Genomic DNA, 8,513 nt, shown 5'->3' on the forward strand with positions numbered 1-8,513 from the left:
AATCAAGACCTCCAGTCTAAAGTAAGTTTTTAACAATGTCTTTACAGTGTCAGCAATGAATCAAGACCTCCAGTCTAAAGTAAGTTTTTAACAATGTCTTTACAGTGTCAGCATTGAATCAAGACCTCCAGTCTAAAGTATGTTTTTAACAATGTCTTTACAGTGTCAGCATTGAATCAAGAACTCCAATGTAAAGTAAGTTTTAACAATGTCTTTACAGTGTCAGCATTGAATCAAGAACTCCAGTCTAAAGTAAGTTTTTACAATGTCATTACAGTGTCAGCATTGAATGAAGAACTCCAGTTAAAAGTAAGTTTTTAACAATGTTTTTACAGTGTCAGCATTGAATCAAGATGTCCAGTCTAAAGTAAGTTTTTAACAATGTCTTTACAGTGTCAGCATTGAATCAAGACCTCCAGTGTAAAGTAAGTTTTTAACAATGTCTTTACAGTGTCAGCATTGAATCAAGAACTCCAATGTAAAGTAAGTTTTTAACAATGTTTTGACGATGTCAGCATTGAATCAAGAACCCCAGTGTAAACTAAGTTTTTAATAATGTCTTTACAGTGTCAGCATTGAATCGAGAACTCCAGTCTAAAGTAAGTTTTAACAATGTTTTTACAGTGTCAGTATTGAATCAAAACCTCCAGTCTAAAGTAAGTTTTAACAATGTCTTTACAGTTTCAGTATTGAATGAAGACCTCCAGTCTAAAGTAAGTTTTTAACAATGTCTTTACAGTGTCAGCATTGAATCAAGAACTCCAATGTAAAGTAAGTTTTTAACAATGTTTTGACGATGTCAGCATTGAATCAAGAACCCCAGTGTAAAGTAAGTTTTTAATAATGTCTTTACAGTGTCAGCATTGAATCGAGAACTCCAGTCTAAAGTAAGTTTTAACAATGTTTTTACAGTGTCAGTATTGAATCAAAACCTCCAGTCTAAAGTAAGTTTTAACAATGTCTTTACAGTTTCAGTATTGAATGAAGACCTCCAGTCTAAAGTAAGTTTTTAACAATGTCTTTACAGTGTTAGCATTGAATCAAGACCTTCAGTCTAAAGTAAGTTTTAACAATATTTTTACAGTGTCAGCATTGAATCAAGAACTCCATAGTGTAGATCATTTAGTAAATCCAAAGACTTTCCAAGTACATTGTATTTAATTCATATCTCTTTTCCTCAAATAGTGTAGATAACAATGTAGTAAGTACCACCTCCACATGATGTTGCTTGGGTTATCAGTTTTTTTGAGATGCTAAATGTACTGCTGTACCCAGACCTATAAACTCAATTATCTCCAGATAAAATGTATGTATTTGCTAATATTCACATTACTACAACTGGTATTTTACTTTCCTTACTGGTAATTTTTATATATTTTTTTTTTTTGTACTATAATCTTTTTACTAATTATACATTTGAATTAACTAATGGTATCTTAGCAATTAAAATACAAACAGTTCAGTGTAAGGATTTTGAACTTGGCTTTGCTTCCAACTGTCCCAGCCAATGTGTCGGGATTTTCTGCTAGACTTTCAAACTTTTCTTTGACTTAGGTATTTAACATAAAGGCATTGATCTCAGAAGATTTTTAAATCTTTTTTATTACATTACATTATGTATTTGTTGCTTTTTGGGAGTTGGTGTTTTTGCTGTTGCTGCCAGAACTTAAAGATTGAACATGAAATGCATAAATTTTTTACGGATATTATCTCTTAAAGATTTGTTTTAGTTTTAACATAATATAATTAAACAGCAACTTCAATTATGTTTTAGATGGCTGCTTAAACTGGCATTACATTTGAGAAGTTGGCTTGCAGTTTAGTTTGATTTTTACTAAAACATTTAAGTCTTGCTGTAATGTAGCTTAAGTTTTAAATAATGCATGGATATCATGATGTAAATTAACCTAATATCATTGGGAAAGTTCAATATTCGCCTATGTAAAAACACTACATCTACTGAAAAAATTACACAAAATTAAAATACATTTAACAGATACTGAAAAAATAATAATAGAGCACAGACCATATGACATTATTCTGTGTAAAAATTGTGTCTGCAAGTCTTTAATTATTTTCTTAAATGGGTCCTTTATGCTGGGTACATAGCTGTAGGATAAGGAGGAGGCAGTGTAGAATGATTTGAAGGGTACCGGGATATGGCGGAGGTGAGGATGTTCCGGCAGGAGGCCGGATATAAATAAGTCTATCATTTCCAGGTGCAATATAGACAGGTTGTTCATCATACACGACAGCTTGTGGAATTTCTTCATAAATACCTTGAGATATTGTTGGTGATGGACTGAGAGCAGGTAAGTCACATGGACGGGGTGGTGGGACAGGACCCTCAATAGATGGAGATAATATTTGATTTGGATTGTGTGGGTGAGTTTTAGTATCATTAGTTTGAGCTTGTGATCTTTCTTGTTTCTTACGGAATATAGCAATACATATAATCACAATGACAACAGCTATTATACAGCAACATAGTGTTAGAATACAGGCCACAACACTACCAATAATTACTCCAATACTAATGCTAGAATCTAGAGATAAAGAGATTGAGAAGGCAATGATGACATCATATCATGTTTACCTGGTACACAGGTTTTAAGTTGAGATGGACTTACATTAGAAAGTCTATCATAAGCTACAGGGAAAAAATAACTAAACTACAGTAGTAGCAATAATGATGTTACTTAAACATTCAATGTTATAACTATTGCTGCAGTGATGTGAGCACTCAGTATTATAGTATTGTACTTACTACATTGTACAGTGACATCTTCAGAATGTGCACAATCATGATTCTCTGTTTCAGGACAAGTCTGACAGAAACTAAGACATGGCTGGGCAGCACTACACTGGACATTATCCAACCAGATAGGCTGAAAGTAATCGCCACTCCTAAATGACCAAAACAAAGCCTTTAAAAAATTAAAGAGAGCATTTCAATTCTTTGTTTCATCCCCACTGAATGACTAACTTACAATCCTATGAGATGATCATAACTAGTAGCACTGGTATAACCTAGTTGTTGACAAACTGTGTCGGCCTCACTAAACCCAAATAAATCATCACAAACAGTACCCCAACGACCATTACAGTACACTTCAAGTCGGCCAAGAGAAGGGTACTTTCCTCCTTTAAGTCTGATTCGGCCATCATAGAGATTATCTTCCCATATGTAGGTAGAATCTAATAAAAGAGATAACTCTGTTCATTAAATCTCATTAAATGACTTACTACAAACAACAGCAACATCTTCATTGTGATTACAATCATGTTGTCTACTGTAATTACAGGAGAGAATATGAAGAGCAGCTTCATGAGTAGAGCAGTTGACATCATCTAGATGTATTATCTGTTTGCCAGTTGAAAAACTATAGATGAAAAAGACACGATGTTAGACTTTCACTTTCTGTTTGATCCAGCCATTAATTTATCTATCAACCTATTCATTTATCTTTACCCTAAGTTTATAGAATTGCCATAATTCAGAGCTCCAGCAAAACCCAACTGTCGACAAGCAACATTTGCTTCAGTTATGCCAAAACCATCATCACAAACAGTACCCCATTCGCTGTTCAAATAAATCTCTAAACGTCCACTACGACTAGGCAAATCTGACACTTGTCCATTCATTAAACGTAAATCTCCATCAGATTGAGCTAATACAACAAAGACAACAACAATTTGACAAGTATTGACCATCGAAGAATAGTGCTAACAACTAGGTATGCTGTGAAACTAAACCACAAACAAATATACTTCCCAGTATTACAAATCTTAATTCATATAACAAATAGTATTATATATAACAATAGTATTATATATATATATATATATTGGTTAATGTGAATTTCTTTTAAAATCTAAAAACAATGAACAATCTAGAGTACTAGGTATAAATGCTATATTTCCATGAAAATCACACAAAATATTAAACACTTGATTGTAAATGCATTCAATTGGCTACAAAGTACTATAGTAATCAGTCTTGGTACTTTATATACTACAAACAGTTTCAAAGTCTATAAATTACCAATCAATCAATTAAAATGCCATAAAATTATATATAAACAGTGTCAAGTCAAAACAATGTAGGTATCTTATTATTATATTACAGTCAATATAGTACCTTCAGTTATGTCCACTGTATTGAGTTCAAAGAACATTAAAAGAAGAGTTATACAGCAACTACTGGAGTACTGAATTAACATGATTGAAAGATTGCTTTTGCAGAATAACTAAAGCAACGGTTTAGTAAAGTGTAAAATTTAATATTTTATGTGGGCGTTGAGGTTTCAACCCCACCCAAAATTAAAAGTGAATATACATAATATAGAAGTTGTCTATGGTTTCCAGAGTTTGAGTTGACTATCTTCACCAAATGTGGCAATGAGATTTTGATGAGGGTGATGTGTTAAACCAATGACATCTTTATCGTGAGTCTATGAGAAAGAGAGAGAGAGAGATCATAAGACAAGACATATTTTCACTTACTTACCACTAATGTATGTTCTAATTTTCCACTTGAGAGTGAGAAACAGTACAAAACACGATCTTCACCGACACAATAGATCCATTCTCCTCTTGGACTTAGAATGGATGTTACAAAATCACCTCCTTCTCTTTTACCACTGCTAAAACTACGTACCACCTATAATTAGAGATGTTACTATAAATAGCTCTTTTGGTTATAATCAATACAAAATTTAGTAAGTGTTACTATATTTAGTACCTGTCCTTGCATGTTCATTATACACACAGTATTAGTTTTATTTACAAACAACAAATTGGTCATTGATCTTGGGCAGTACATGGATGTTATTTATAGTAACATCACCCTGAGCCACACCCACTAATGTAGGCTTAAAAGTTCCAACACATTCAGTAGTTTTTGTATTCCAAAGCTAAAGTAAAAAGAGTTTTTGAATTATATCTAATAGACTATTTTAAATACCTTTATTGAACCATCACTACTGCAGCTCAAAATATTATGAGTATCTGGTAGATAAACTGCACCATTGACAAAAGAGGTGTGACCTCGAAATTCTTTTAATGTTTTACCTGACTTCAGACCATGAACCCTACACATATAATAAATATGACATCATGGCTATGAATATTGTTAATTTTTACCGGACTGTCATGTCATATGAGGAACTTAGTATTTGACTACTGTCTTTTGAGAAAACCACTGATGTTACTCCTTTGGCATGGGCACGCTCGAACCGCCTTAAACACTGTCCAGTCACTATCTTCCATACCTGAGGTCAAAGATCAAAGGTCAAGGGTCAAGTGACATACCATAAAGTTGATACCTTGATTTTTCCATCATGTGATCCTGATGCTAACATTTCACTATCTCGACTAAAAGCCAAACACAAAATAGAGTCTTCCATCATCATAAAATTGTCCTAGAAAAAAATCAACATATTACCTAACATAGTCATATGCTGGTCACATAATTCTTCTGTTCACTATTTTTAGTCATGTGACTGCTCACTTGAGCCTGGTATTTTAAATCCTTCCTAATCTTGCCAGTTGTAAAGTTCCACACTTCAATAAAACCATCGGCACTTCCTGTAACAAGGTATTGTCCATCAGGAGAAAAGACAGCTGCCTCAGGGTAAGACTTTGTACCAAATTTGATAGTTTTATTTAATAAGGTAGGGTATCTCTCATCTTCCGAATCTCTCACTGCTGCACGACCCCTAGAGGAGAAGAGAAGAGAGGAGAGAGAGAGAAGAGAGAGAGAGAGAGAGAGAGAGAGAGAGAGAGAGAGAGAGAGAGAGAGAGAGGTGATAATTTAAGTCTGCTAAGATCTAACCTAAATAAATCAATGGTAGAACCAGGAGGTAGTAGTCCTTGATGTTGTTGCCATTTCAATGCCTGTCCAAGTAATGCTAATAAACGAGATGGAGTTACCACAGAGACTTCAACCAGAGAGAGCTATAATGGATGAATTCATGGACCAATAGATTGATAAGATATAACACTGACCATGTGCTATAGCATTTCTTCTTTTCTCTTTACTGCTGCCCTCTGTATATGCCTATAAAAATATGACCTGATTGAAACATTAGATGACAATTTATAATATTACTTCTCTAGGATCAAAATATGATCGTGCTAAGAGGTTTTCCAAGTGAACATAACGATCAGGTTGTTGTTGTTTTTAACATAATCATTGGATCAGTTTGTCTGAGAAGAGAACGTGCAGCGCCTAACTCTCGTAGTTCAATCAACTCTAACACAATCTAATGCAGGGACATAGGCGTTAACACAACAACACATACACACACACACACACACACACACACACACATATACACATATATATGCATTTATAACAAGTGGATCATATACACAGAATAGTAGCTATACTGCACACACAAACAAACCAAAGTACCATTCTATATGTACATGATCCTAATAAGCAGGATATCTTTCTTTCTTACCTGTTCATAGAGATCTATTAATGTTTTATCAGGAAGTTTGAGGGACTGGATAGCCTGCAGGACAACATCCCAATGACCTTTGTTAATTTCTGTAACAAACCCTTCAATACTATCAAACAGTATTTAAGGATATGCTGGTCTCCTCCTAAATGCACATGGTAGTAGTACATAAGCCACACCCATTTGCTTACCTGCAATGTAGCTAGCGTCCTGTGAAGGTTATTTTCTTTTAAATATTGTTCTATTTAATCTGATAATACTAGGAGGGAAAGTAAATAACAAACAATGAGAATAAGTGAAGCACTTACTCTGCGCTTTCAATTTCTAGCGCCATGTTGTTTCCGTATACTTTAATAAATTTCCGTTTATTCTGAACTTTACAATTTAATTTTTCATCTGTTGTTCTACATTTCAAATTTGTTACTGTTCTAATGCCGTTGTTTTAATTTAACATAATGACATCAGCTTCAATTCATAGAGCAAGGTAGTGACGAGATCAGTTGAACCAATGGACAAGTACTACATTTTTACATAAAATTTCATTGCAAAAAAAACTATAGCTATCTGCTATAGGTAGCTATAGTTTTTTGCAATGACAATTTTATGTAAAAATGTAGTACTTGTCCATTGGTTCAATTGACCCTCGTCACCAAATGGCAGATTTGTAGAACATCTCAGCAATGTCTGCTACTTTCAGTGACTAAACTTCTATAGCCTATTGGTGCAACATGCAAAATGGAAAGAAGTCTTGTGTAGTACAAAAGTTCTTTTAGATTCAATTGTAACTGTACAAATTTTCCATTTACTTTAAATATTAGATTTCTTAACAATTACAATAAAAAGAAAATTGACATTCACATTATATTTAATATAACAGTTATATATATAATTAAGATGGATTAGTATATACTAAGCATTTCTACTTAAAGCAGATTTGCGACGCTTGAGCTCACAAGCAACACCATAAATTCCTATCACCACATTAATGATACAATAAAGAATAACGAATCCAACAACAAAACCCAGAAAAATAAAGATGAGTACTATAATTATTATAATTGCAAGCCTCAATTTTGACAAATCTATATCATCTAGAGCAGCATCATCTATAGCAGAAATAACATAGATGGTAAATCCATATATATTCATCTTACATTCACAGCTGTCTATTACTCCTCCATTTTGTGAACTGCTCCTCTCATAATCTATGATAAGAAAAATTTGGTAACTAAGTATAAGAACCATGTAGTTTTATGTGTATAAAGTGTACAACACGTATACTTACAACATTGAACTGTGATATCTTCACTATGACCACAAGTGGAAACTTGAGTAGATGGGCATGACTGACATGTGGACAGACAGTTATAGACAGAACTACAATTTACATTATTCAGCCAAATAGGTTGAGATGTATTGCCAGTTCTAGTGTATAGAGAACAAAGGTGAGTATACTGCAAATATAATTAAGTATAAAACTACATAGATAAGTTATCAAAGCTCAATGCTTCATTGTATCCAAGTTGTGTACAGACACTGCTTGCAGAATTTTCATTAAAATTCAAACCCACAAAATTGTACCCCATTGTTCATTACAGTAGACTTCTACAAGACCCTCATTGGAGTATCGACCTCTCTGTAGACGTAGTTGACCTACATAGGGACTGTCCCAAATTCTTGTGGATACTATATAGGAAAAGAAAAATTACTGCAAAGACTTTTATGTTTTTCTTACAGCAGTTGACAGTGACAGCATTAGATGGCAAGCACACATCAGACATAAAAGTCACATCACACTGGAAGAGAACTAGATAGTTAGTTACTGTGCCACAGTTTACACTGGATATAATACTGTTGCTAGCAGTTCCATAACTCTGTTGACCAGCAGTGGAGTAACTGCTAGCACCAGTAAAACCTTGTTGACGACACACAACATCAGCCTCAGTCTGTCCAAAGGTACTGGTAGAGCAAACAGTGCCCCATGTATCATTGTAGTAGACCTCAACAATACCAGAGGTATAATAGATGGTGCTCTGATTATTGATG

The 8,513-nt window shown here is 33.9% G+C and overlaps 1 pseudogene; it reads right to left on the minus strand.

Moving 5' to 3' along the window:
* Positions 1–4,355: 4,355 nt before the first annotated feature.
* On the minus strand, positions 4,356–6,801 carry LOC121392613 (annotated as a pseudogene).
* Positions 6,802–8,513: the final 1,712 nt, after the last annotated feature.

Source organism: Gigantopelta aegis, unplaced genomic scaffold, assembly GCF_016097555.1.
Source record: "Gigantopelta aegis isolate Gae_Host unplaced genomic scaffold, Gae_host_genome ctg4174_pilon_pilon:::debris, whole genome shotgun sequence".
Classification (NCBI taxonomy): Eukaryota; Metazoa; Mollusca; class Gastropoda; order Neomphalida; family Peltospiridae; genus Gigantopelta; species Gigantopelta aegis.